Source organism: Euprymna scolopes, chromosome 17 (genome assembly GCF_053919585.1).
Source record: "Euprymna scolopes isolate OS-2025 chromosome 17, ASM5391958v1, whole genome shotgun sequence".
NCBI classification, from domain to species: domain Eukaryota; kingdom Metazoa; phylum Mollusca; class Cephalopoda; order Sepiida; family Sepiolidae; genus Euprymna; species Euprymna scolopes.
In genome coordinates, this window is record NC_136498.1 from 91103020 (window position 1) to 91117201 (window position 14182).

Consider the following 14182-nt stretch of genomic DNA (forward strand, 5'->3'; position numbering starts at 1 on the left):
TAAAAACTAATTTTAACTATTATGTGTATTTTATGAAAGGAAGTGGGTCTTTTTTTCATCTCTATTTTAGAGCTGCGTTTTATGTTTCCGTTATGCAAGTGTTAACTGTTGGATTTTCCTGTGTTCACAAACATTATTCTGGGAAGCGTGGCTATTATTATTATTATTATTATTATTATTATTATTATTATTATTATTATTATTATGATTATTATTGTCGTTGTTGTTGTTATTATTATTATTATTGTTGTTGTTATTGTTATCATTATTATTATTGTTATTATTTTTATTATTATTATTATTATTGTTGTTGTTGTTATTATTATTATTATTATTATTATTATTATTATTATTATTATTATTATTACCATGAAAGTGTTATGCCCGTTATCTTTTTATTCTCTTTCTAGTTTCTCTTTTGATTTTATATTTTACTACTGAAAAAAATATGAACAAAATCGTTTTTGTAATTCAGTTGTTTTGAAGATATGCAGAATAAGTTGCATTTATAATGCAACACTAACAAGCACACCCACAGACAGCCCCATATATATATATATATATATATATATATATATATTACGCTCTTATGTTGGTTTTCTTAATGATTTAGTAGTTTGTTGAGTTCAGTCCCACTAACTTTATATATATATATATATATATATATATATATATATATATATATATATATATATAAAAAATTTCATATACCTGCTCTGTTTAATCATTGAGCACACTTTTGTAGACACATGTTGTTTCATTGGATGTACTTCTAGGAAACTAAACTCTACTGACTAAATATATATATATATATATATATATATATATATATATATATATTACAGAAAATCATAATAACATCATTACCGTCGGCTCCAAAGGGAACATACAATTTGTCTCTCTTCAGATGATGCGCTGATGATCTATAATACACACACTCACACACACTCACACACACAAATGTGGGCAACATCGCTTCCTTTAAACATATTTTATTAAATACGATAAACAACTTCTATCATATTTAATTCATGGGAGAGATATGGTTATTTTCCACTTAACACAAAGCGAACCAACATGTTTGCCTCAGCTGCTAATTTTCATATTAAAACACTGCTATTGTTGAACGCACTACTAACAAATAAAACCGGCATATTATAGAAGCTTTACCCACTAAAACAGAAACCATAAAGAATAACTTTTAATAATAGTGAAAATATTCTTAAGTACCTTAAGCACTAACATTAATTAACAGTAAATAATACGTAAATTAAAAAAACACACAAAACTTTATAAATATCTAAACAGCATGATGTTACTAAGAACTATACATAACGGTAGATCCTGATGGATCAGAATGTACTCATTGTAAAATAAAGTATGAATACATTAGTCAGTTTCTGCTAGACCTAAAATGATACAAATAAGGACAAAAGTATACAAACAGAAGTAGATTATAGTATTTAATCAAATTTTCATATATTACACACACACACACACACACACACACACATATATATATATATATATACGCACACACACATATATCTATATCTATATATATATATATATATATATATATATATATATAGAGAGAGAGAGAGAGATAGATAGATAGATAGATAGATATAGTCAGTCATTCGGTGTTATAGAAATAATAACCAGTGCCCAATTACTTGTAAAAGGATATATATTTTTTTAATTGTTATTACACATTAGTTATTTTATTTCTTTACTGCCTTCAATTTTACAAAATAATCATTAGAAACTCATCTGGCAGTGCTAACGATTCCCACTGTAACCGATTCCTCAGTATATGTTTTTAAATGCCTTGCAAATTGCAATTATTGAAATTCTCCGCGATTTGGTAATATATTTTCTGATCTCTAATAACCATCAAAATATACAGAAACCTAATACTTTGTTAAATATAGTTTAACAAACGAGCACACATGTCCAGGGCAATGTATGACTCTTTAGAAAATGATCTCGAATCCTTACTAGAATGAATTATTGCATACAATGACAAGACAAATCTTTTGACAATTATAAAAAACAAAACTTTCCAATCATTTATTACTATGGCTATTATCACCCTTCCCAAGAGTCAGATGTTCGAAGTCCTAAACCTAATATTAGCTGCAACATTACTTGGAATTAATAGAAAGAATATGTTGTCAAGTCTGTTACAAATATTTGCTTGGCTGTTTATGTAAAGGCAATGCGATATAAGTGTAAATCTTTAACGAAGAAATCCAAAAATATATTTGAATCCCAGGATATTACTGTACCCGGGCAAACTTGGCCCCACGAATCCCCATTGCACCTTATTAATCACAAGAAAGTCTATCTGTTTTATTATCACTCTGTATATATTTCGTGCATTCACTTTACCTCCCCCCTTTGCATCCTCTAACATTTTCAAACAATATACAATCTCTTCTTTTAAATTCCTCTTCACTTTCACCTTTCTTAATATGGACTTGCACAGACTTAACTTAATTACTTTAAACATACCTAGTGCAAATAGATCTTACACTTTACTCTTAGGTAGACAAAACATGGAAAATAACATTTTTTACATAAAAACATAAAAATCACATTTCTTTTTATATCAACACTAGATTTGGAGAAAAATATCATGACAAACTTACCTCTCTCAAATGAGATAACCTCTTGGATGATGGTGTAAAAATAATATAGATAAAACACTATCGCAGCCAAATATATTAAACTTATATGTTATTTTCGAAAATGATGTAGTAATCTTCCATACTATTACAGTTTATACAACTCCTAATATATTATAACGAACTAAAATATAGAGCCAGTCACTATTATAGTGTTGACTTAACGAATACGTATTCATTATTAATAGATATAACCAATATGCTTATAAATTATTCTGATCTAAACTTGTCCAAATTTTAAGATTCACCATATGAATTGAGAGTGTAAAAGCCAGGAATTTTAAATTCATGTATGAGTCTCTCCAAAGCATTTGCTTTTATCCATTACAGCCAAGTCGTTGAAATCGGCGTATATCACGATTATTCAATTGCTCATCTAAACTGATCTGGTGTTCAACATTGAAAGACCAAAAATAATTCAGATCATTCACCAAAAAACTATAACAGATGTTTTTATGCTGGTGCTTTAATAATTTGATCACTATCGGATAATCCTATAAAACGCTTTTTAGAACCATGATGGAACCTTCTTGCCTTACGACGCCCTACCCTGGACACTGAAGAAATAACACGAAGTTGATGATACAAAAGTTGCTTTGACATCGGATGAAGAAAACACAGATATAGACGCCTATATTTTTGCATATATATTTTGTCCATTGAATTGATTCTTTTACATGATATTTAATATTTATTAAGTTTACTTTTAAATTTTCTTACGTATTACCTCCTTAATTATGGTATAATTCAAAGATTTATTTGTCAATAAGCATTTGTGGGTTATGAGTTGTGTACAAGTGTAAGCCATTTTGAGTTTCAGATGGTTCGCTGTTACACACAAGTCCTGGTAGGTGACTTGTTTGTAGTAGACAGTTCCACAGAACAAAATATTCTTACCGTTACGTTTCGAAAACCCGGGAAAGAACATGTGAAATTGCCCCAGAAAAGGTTTAATATTTATGAAGCAATTCTGGTTCCTGATTGGTTTGTAGCAGAACGTGAATTAATTTGATTCGTCAGTTCTTAGCAGCATCGTTTATAAATAGAATCGTCCGACTGTGTGGGATCATACCCCATTACAGACTAAAATATTGAAACATCCTCCCTATTTTTTATAATGAGGAAGTCCCTTGTGTTTGTTCTGCTCAAAAATAAATATATATTTTTACCTATTTACTATGCCTCCCCACTGGACAGATTTAGACACCAGGGTCGTTTTTTAACGTGGAGAAAAGGTACAAAAATAAAAATTGTCTCAGTCGTGAAGGATTTCTCCTCCACCGAAAGAGAACAAGAAATAGAAGTGCAGAATCTGAAGGACAGATACTACACTTTGATCTCGTCCCGAAGGCCAAGTAGATCAGAAAATTTTATTTTAAATGCTAAAATTCTAAGATCCAAATGATTTCTAATTTTTGGTATGTCTAAGTAAATATATATTTTTATATTTACTTAGACATACCAAAAATTAGAAATAATTTGGATCTTAGAATTTTAGCATTTAAAAAGACGCCATTTTTAATTGTGTTCAAACGTCAAAAAGGAAAATTACAAAGATTTTTTTTCTAAGCAAAAGTATTAGCAGGTTAAAGTGTTAATACAAAATAAAATGGATACAGTTTAACGTCTTGTCCAGGACTATTTTTCTTTTATTTTTTTTTTATTTTTTTAATATATATATAAATCTATATACTGAGCATTATCCCTAGAGTTTTCCGCTGATATACATGCAAAAAAGTAATAGCCTTCTCATAAGTGGAACTTCGCTGGTCTGTATTTTTAATATATAGAAATCTATATACATACAGGGCAGTGAAAAAAAATATTCAGTCGAATTCACCAACAAGTTTTGAGAAAAACGTTGTAGCTTTATCTCGTTTTCTACGAAATGGCATTTTATATCCATATGCCTAGGTCTTTGATTGATCATCCGTGCTCTGTGCTAAGACTATACTGGCTTGATTATCACAATTAATTACCACGGGGCTTATAATCAATTCTGGCTCTAAAATAGTCTTCAGGATATTTTTAAGGTAGAGTGCTTCCTGGGTCGTGTGTGTGATCGCGATAAATTCTGCTTCACACGTAGAGAGAGATACAATCTGTTGCTTTTTAGATTTCCATGAAATAATAGGCCCATTTTCTGAGAGTCTGAAACAATATCCAGATACACTCTTGCGATCCTCTTCGTTTGCCCAGTCTGAATCTGAAAAACCTTCTAATTTTAGGGGAGTTCTTGATTTTCTAAATACTAACTTCTGCTCCTTAGTTCCTCTTAAATAACGTAGGACTTGTTTAGCTCTGTTTAAATCCTTCATTGTCGGTCGTGATAATCTCTGTGACAGTTTCCTTACTGTATAGCATATGTCGGGCCTGGTTGCAGTCATCAAATATATAAGACTACCCATAATTTCGCGATATTGTATGTCATTCATTATTTCAGACTGTGTGTGTATACTTTTTATTAATATCATTTTCGACCGGTGTAGAGAGTTTCTTGCACTCTCCCATTCCAAATTTTAATAGTATTTCGTCGATGTACCTCGATTGAGTCATCGTAACAAGTCCTTTGCTTTGAGTAAATTCTATCCCCAGAAACCAGGATATTTTGCCAAGATCGGTCATTTTGAATCTTTTACTTAATTTGTTCTTAACATCAGTCAACATTATGTCACAATTTGATGCGATTAAAATATCCTCGACCCACAAAACCAAAATCAGTAGTTTATCGTCTTTGTGTTGGGTATATAAACAGGGGTCAACAGCGTATTGTCTAAATTGTTGTTTAATAATATAATCATGGAACACTGTGTTCCAACACTGAGCACTCTGCTTTAGACCATATAATGACTTGTTAAGTCGCCACACGCTATTTTTATTTTTCATTATAAATCCCTCTGGAGGGGTAATATAAATTTCACAGTCTATTGGGGCATTCAAATAAGCATTTTTTTACGTCCATTTGATGGATGTTTAGGTCATATTGTGATGCGACTTGCAGTAAAACTCTGATTGTCGTTAGGTTTGTGGTCGGCGAAAACGTAGAAAAGTATTCTTTACCGTAAATCTGAGAGCACCCCTTAGCAACAAATCTTGCTTTGTACTGTTCTACGCCTGATGCTGTACTCTTTTTTGTAAAGACCCATCTGGATGAAATAATATGTTTATCTCTTGGGAGAGGCACTACCGTATAGATATCATTTTTGGTTAAGGCATCTATTTCTTTTTTCATGGCAATTTTCCATTCTTCACAATGTTCTGAATTAATTGCTACGTTGAAGCTTTTTGGCGCATTTTCCACTGAATAGTCAATTTGATAATCTTTTATATTGTCGACCACAAAAAAATCGGGTCGTCTTCTATTTCTTTTTTGGGATATCTCTCGACTTTATCATCATCATCATCATCATCATCATCATCATCATCATCATCATTATCATCATCATCATCGACACTCGTCTCCGTCATTTTTATTCTTTTCGTTTGTTCTAATTATTTGAGGTAATATAATTCCATCCTCTTCATATGACGGGTTTTCGTCTTTACAATTAAACATGTCTGTGAATTTTACACACCGAATTCTTTTTATTTTATTTTTTTTCGGGAAAAAATATTAAATTGGCTGGACTGTTTTTATCGTATCCAAGAAATATACCTGTGTCAGCTTTAATATTCAATTTACTCTTTTTCTCTATATATGCGAAGCAAGTTGAACTAAATATATTAATTCTGCTTAAATTTGGTTGTTTTTTTTTTGTTTTTTTTTTACCGCAGAAAGATTCATATGGAGTTTTAGATAGTGTTTTGTTAAAGCACCTGTTGCGTATATAGGCTGCCGCCATAAGTGCATACGTCCAGATGTTTTTAGGGAGGTTTGATTCAATGAGTAGGCATCTTGCCATTACAAAAAGTGTCCGCCACGCACGTTCAGCAGTCCCGTTTTGGTGTGGCAATCTAGGAGCTGATGTTTCATGCCTGATACGATGGTTAATTAGTAAAAGTTCAAAGTCTTTATAGGTGAATTTCGTACCGTTGTCAGAGCGAATACACTTGATTTCACCGTAGGGGGCCATGTCGGCTAGATATTTCTTAGTTGCTAGCAGGGTATCAGATTTGTTTTTTAAAAAGTAAACCATTATTAAACCTGAATGGTCATCTACGAAATTCAACACATATCAATAATGTTCTCTGGCCATCGGTTCTACGGGACCGTTTAAGTCCCAATGCACCATTCATAGGATTTTTTTGGCCTTTTTGTCTTGTATCTTGTTTTAATAGTTTGTCATTTTCCCTTGCGTACAGACGTCGCAGTTGAAGGTTTTTGATGTTTGTATTCGCATTCCATCAACTACAGTCGGCAACATTTTTGATATCAGGAATATTGCAGTGTCCAAGAATTTTATGCCATGTCTGTAGATCATGGCAGGCGGTTTTTGATGGGACTACGCTACTCAAATAATACAGTCTTCCATCCAGGCACACCAGCCCCGATTTATTCGGGCCAAAGTTTATATCTGCACATTGTCCCATGGCAGCCTGCATAGAAAACATATTTTGTTTAAATTTTGTTTAAATTTTGGGACCAGAAGAGCGCTCTCCTGAATACCGAAACACAGTTCACCCTTATTGTTCTTTAGCGAGATTTTCGCATTGCCTCTTTTCAAAACGATATCATTGACTCGACTCCCGTCAGCCAGTTCTACAAAATGATTTTGTTGCTTAAAGTTGGGATCAAAATTGATAAAATCAGATTCCTTTGTAATCACATGTGTCGTGGCCCCACAACCGACAAGAAAATTATTATTGCTTGTTGACGCATCAAATGTACACGAAAATAAAAATGTATGTTCGCTAAAAGAGCTCTCTACATTTTTAATGTAGTCGCCATTTTGAGTCCTGTATCTACATTGGAAACTCTTGTGATTAGGTCGTCCAGGGCTTCTCTCATTACCAGTGATAGACTTCAGTCATCTAAACACTGTATTAATTCCGCAAAGACAGTTGCGTTCCTTCCAATGAAGTCGGGGTCGTTTCTGTTTTCAGGTTGTGTTTCTAGTACTTTGTGTAGCTTTTGGATTCGTAGATATCCCAGAAATTTAACTTGCCACAATTCGAACTTTGATTCGGATCCATCGAAATAAAGACGCACGCTGGGCCCATAACCTGTACAAGTGTAAGCCATTTTGAGTTTCAGATGGTTCGCTGTTACACACAAGTCCTGGTAGGTGACTTGTTTGTAGTAGACAGTTCCACAGAACAAAATATTCTTACCGTGTCGAAACCCGGGAAAGAACATGTGAAATTGCTCCAGAAAAGGTTTAATATTTATGAAGCAATTCTGGTTCCTGATTGGTTTGTAGCAGAACGTGAATTAATTTGATTCGTCAGTTCTTAGCAGCATCGTTTATAAATAGAATCGTCCGACTGTGTGGGATCATACCCCATTACAGACTAAAATATTGCAACAAGTTAACTAAGAAAGATTGGATAGTAAGGCAAAGTGAATGACAATTAATTAGTGTGTCATAAGCCACAAAAGAATGATTTGGATGGTTTATTTATGACACTGATTGTTGAAGTTTATTTGTTTATTTCGACAAAATTAAAACTGTTTACTGCGTTTACCTTTAGGATATATTTCTATCGGCCACATTGATTAAGACAATCGTAAGAATAGTCTAGGAAGTCTTTGTCAACATGCTATGATCCGACTTGAATAATCAATAGAAGATTTGTGTCTTTGTTAATATTTGACTTTCGCAGATTTGTCAAATTGACAAAGATTTAAAGATTACTTTTCGACAAAGATTTAAAGATTACTTTTCGGCAAAGATTTAAGGATTACTTTGTGACAAAGATTTAAGGATTACTTTGTGACAAAGATTTAAAGATTACTTTTTGACAAGGATTTAAAGATTACTTTTTGACAAAGATTTAAAGATTACTTTTTGACAAAGATTTAAAGATTACTTTTTGACAAAGATTTAAAGATTACTTTTTGACAAAGATTTAAAGATTACTTTTTGACAAAGATTTAAAGATTACTTTTTGACAAAGATTTAAAGAGCACTTTTTGACAACGATTTAAAGATTACTTTTTGACAACGATTTAAAGATTACTTTTTGACAAAGATTTAAAGATTACTTTTTGACAACGATTTAAAGGTTACTTTTTGACAAAGATTTAAAGAGCACTTTTTGACAACGATTTAAAGATTACTTTTTGACAAAGATTTAAAGATTACTTTTTGACAAAGATTTAAAGAGCACTTTTTGACAAGGATGTAAAGATTACTTTTTGACAAAGATTTAAAGATTACTTTTTGACAAAGATTTAAAGATTACTTTTTGACAAAGATTTAAAGATTACTTTTTGGCAAAGATTTAAAGATTACTTTTTGACAACGATTTAAAGATTACTTTTTGACAAAGATTTAAAGATTACTTTTTGACAAAGATTTAAAGATTACTTTTTGACAAAGATTTAAAGATTACTTTTTGACAAAGATTTAAAGATTACTTTTTGGCAAAGATTTAAAGATTACTTTTTGACAAAGATTTAAAGAGCACTTTTTGACAAAGATTTAAAGAGCACTTTTTGGCAAAGATTTAAAGATTACTTTTTGACAAAGATTTAAAGATTACTTTTTGACAAAGATTTAAAGATTACTTTTTGACAAAGATTTAAAGAGCACTTTTTGACAAGGATTTAAAGATTACTTTTTGGCAAAGATTTAAAGATTACTTTTTGACAAAGATTTAAAGATTACTTTTTGACAAAGATTTAAAGATTACTTTTTGACAAAGATTTAAAGATTACTTTTTGACAAAGATTTAAAGATTACTTTTTGACAAAGATTTAAAGAGCACTTTTTGACAAGGATTTAAAGATTACTTTTTGGCAAAGATTTAAAGATTACTTTTTGACAAAGATTTAAAGATTACTTTTTGACAAAGATTTAAAGATTACTTTTTGACAAAGATTTAAAGATTACTTTTTGACAAAGATTTAAAGATTACTTTTTGACAAAGATTTAAAGAGCACTTTTTGACAAGGATTTAAAGATTACTTTTTGACAAAGATTTAAAGATTACTTTTTGACAAAGATTTAAAGATTACTTTTTGACAAGGATTTAAAGATTACTTGTTGACAAAGATTTAAAGAGACCTTTTTGACAAAGAAGATTATGTACGCCGTGTTATCAGTTGCTAAACATTGAAGGTGAAGACATTTAGATGAAGAAAATCGTATGAAATTAATACTTTTTGGTAGTTTTTGCTCGCAGCTAAATTAATTGAAGTAATGAGGAACAAAAGAGGGTAGGGGTTAACCGGTCTGAATGAATCGTTTATTTTTTTCACTTGTGGCGTATTCTTTCTGTCGTATATTGCTGAAAATGACAAAAAATCGCTGGCAGTATTGAGAGAAGAAATGCAAGACAGAATTGCCTCCAGTCAAAAAAACATTTTCTTTTCATCAGAACATAAAAAGTGCGAAGTCAATTCTTCATCTTTTGATGGTTTTAAGGCAGAAATATGCATCAATATTTATTTAAAAAGTCTATACTCTACTTGCCTTGAGGTATTTAACGATAACTTTTAATGCCAGATTTACTTTTGACTTTGATAATGTGAACAAACATATCATAAAATTCAATTCCAAACTCAATTCTGAACTGCCAACTTCAGCTTTAGAAATTTATTACAAAACGCGGTAATGCGCATATCAATCAACAGACAGAAATTAGTCACATGACCAACAACATCAGTATGAAAATTTAAGAGTAAGGAAGAAGATGAAAAAAAGAAGAGGAAAAAATATAACCCCCATTTTTTCATCACTTTCTAAACCAAAAAAAAAAGATAGAAAAAAGCGAAATTCTTCAAGAACCCACTCAGCACTAAAGAAAATCAGGAGCTCTTTTGCTTAAGAAGCTAATAGATTTTACAGGTCTAGATGTGACATCGTCGACACCTACATTAATTCTCTGTTTTAGGGAATTACTAGTTTCTTCATCAGAAGAAGGGATCTGGCGTGCAACGGAAATTTCTAAACGATGCATATGTCTCAAAGAATGTTACTGAGAGACACCATCATTTTTCTTGATCATAGCGGATCTAATTAAATTATTACAACCGGTGAGCTTAATTACTCTCCCTAGACTCCAATAAAATTCGGGTTGATACAAATCATAAGAGAATTCTCTTAATCCGAAGACATAACTCTTATACTTATCTACTGAAGCAAAAATTCATTCCGCCACTGTAAAATCTCATGAGATTTTCTTTGCCAGGAGGATGACTCAGAAACCATCATTTTTTAAATTGAAAAATACAGGATTTTTGTAGAATGGACGGACAAATGCGTTAGGAGTAATTAACCCCAAACTTGAATCGTCAGAACAATGACAAGTTAAAGTCAGACAAGACCATTAGGAGTTGGAAATAATCCAACTTCCTTTGTCCAACTACTTTAAAAAGACAGTTATATACGATTTTAATTAATCTTTTCTACACCGATCCATACCAAGCCGAATACATCGGTATCGTATGTTGTTTGATGCGATAAATGCCATAATTTTTCTTAAACTCATTTTCTTAGACTCATATTGCTCTATCAATACGCAACCAGCTACAAAAGAAAGTGCGTTCTTAGAATAGATGTGTGAAGGACACTCCAAGCATATTAAAGAATCTTAAAAAGCCCGACACCACAGAGCGAACAGGCATGTAATGCACAAGATCCATTAAAGCAGGTGAATATCAATATATATATATTTTCTTAGTTTCGTCACCTTCATGAACCCACAAGTGACCCGTAAAGTCAGTACCAGTATGCAAGAAAGACCATGGCGATCAAAGGAGTCACATGACATGACTTAGGCAAGACAATAGGATGCATAATACTTTTGGTATAGAGTTGTCAATTTGTTTACAATTTACAGAACGTATTAATATCCAGATATAGGATATATATGAATTTAGATTCTAATAAAGGGATATCATTGCAGGAGGATTTATCCAAATAATTCTTTCCTCTGAGCTGAAACTTATTTGGAGCTAGCCTAATTATCTAAGATCTGACCTTAAGATTAAAATCACAATCGACAACTTTTATTTTAAATAAAAGGTCAGTATTGTTATCAACTTATTTAAAGAGAAATTCTTTCTACATTAATCACGGAAAGGTCATTTAACTCATCCTCACACATAACGCATTCATTAGTGAGTATTTTATTAGTCGAGCCAAGGCATCCTAAGCCAAAGATAAGCCAGTCCAAGTTCTTCCCTACAACCAGACAATCCCTCTCAACCAACGTTCCATCTCCCTTCTAAATTTATTTATAGAGATGCCTCGCGTAATGAAGTCTCCAGGATTATCTCCTATGGTGATATATTTTAACTTAACCTTATATCCCGTAACATAAATCAACAATCTTTGTTTTAATATCCTTTAAATGATTTCTGCTAAATTGACATTTCGAGTTAATAGTATCGCACAGAAGCCAGGACACCACGGCTTAAGCATCCACGGCTGTAATGATTACACTCAACATTTTTTAGAAGAACATATTAACACATTCTAAAAAATAAATTTCTAAAAATTTCTAAAAAAATAAAGTAAACAAATAATGCATATGAGTATAATATGGAACATATATTAAATTTGTATTTATTTTTAAAGGAATTGCCACAAATAACTTTTACTAAAGGAATTGCCAGTTTTTATCAGTTTATATATTTGTTTGTAATAAAAATGACTCGAATCAGCTTTTATTTATAGTGAATCATTCAACTTATAACGTATATATGTATTCGGTAGAAAAACATAATATATGGCAAGGGGCCAAAAACGACATCACTTGTAAACACACTATTCAATACGTGTTATTTTGAAAACGCACTATTCAATATGTGTTATTTTGAAAACACACTGTTTAATATGTGTTATTTTGAAATGCCAGTTCGAGTTAAAGACAGTTATTGTACGCGCCGAGCGTGCATTGACTAATAGGAAAAGGGCAAGGCTAAGCAAATGCCACGAACGAGAATAATCGTAGTTGGCCGCAAATTTGTTAACCAGTACAGAAATGTGTTTGACTACGGCTGCCGAGATATAGAAGGAAGCCGGTGAACTTGACAGCGTGATGTCATTGCCAGAGCGATATGTAGGTAAAGTGTGACTAACGAGAGAAGCTGCCGACAGAGTTTCGGCTTAACAGTTTTTTAAGTTCGCTGTAATTGTAAACAGATAATTTTTACATGAGAATGTTTTTCAAAGTGTTCTCTTAATAATAAATAAAACCTTTCATTGAGTTTGTCCACAGATTTTAAAGTTAGATTTATTTTTCGAAATATACCTCATGGTTTGAAAATGAAAATATAGAACACGTGCTTGTTGGTAAAGATTTTTAGCTGTGTTTACTTTAACCTTAGTTGACTTTTTTTTAAAAAACAGACGTGACTTTGCTTTGATAAAATTGTGTTTGGCGTATCGCTGAATTATTTTTCTAAATAATAAAATTGAATAAACTTTATTTTTACAAGAATGTTTATATATTTTTCTAGCGATTAAACATAAAAAATATTTATGAAAAAAAACGCGTTTAGTATTTATAAAAAATCAAATTCATGCAATGGGGATGAAGTTTCGTTTAATAAAAAGAAAACCAACTTCATCTCCGTTGCATAATTTTGATTTTTTTAAATAATGTACGTGATTTTTTATCTCGTATATTCTTATGTTAAGTCGCTAGATACATGTATACACATTCTTGTAACAATAAACTTTATTCAATGTAATTCTGTAGAAAAAAAAAGTCAGCGGTACGCCACACTGAGATTTATCGAAAAAATTAATTTTGTTTTACTATCGAAAACATCGACTTCAGCTTCGTTGTTGGATTAAAAAATGCTAAACGTAGTTTTTAATATACAATTATATATTTATTCGCTAGATAAAAATGTAAAAACAAGTTAGTTTTCTTTCTGTGGAAAGTTGTTTTTTATGAGGAAATTAAATTTGGCGCGTGTACTTATTGTCGGGGGTACCTTTTACGTATTTATTTATTTATTTATTTATTTATTTATTTACATTTCGTCGTTTATTGACTTTAGTTACAGTGACAGACAGACACTCATAAAAAAAAAGATTCATAATTATATTTTATTTTCGTAACACATATAACGATATAGTAAATGGATTTTACTAAAATATTATTACGGACACAGGAGATAAAACAATCGTTTCATTTTTGTTTGTTTTTTATTAAAAATGTTTCGCTTACTTACTTAGGTATAATTATTATTGCATATGAATTTTTTTGTGTATGCAAAGTTATTTGTGTATTTTTCTTTCAACCTGCCAAGCATAATATAAACACACCCAACCTGTCCATATAAGGAATGGCTTTCGAAATAAACACCCCTACCTCCCTGTGTTAAGAACGGCTTCCAAGGTTGGGTTGGTGTTTATTCCGAAAGCCGTTCT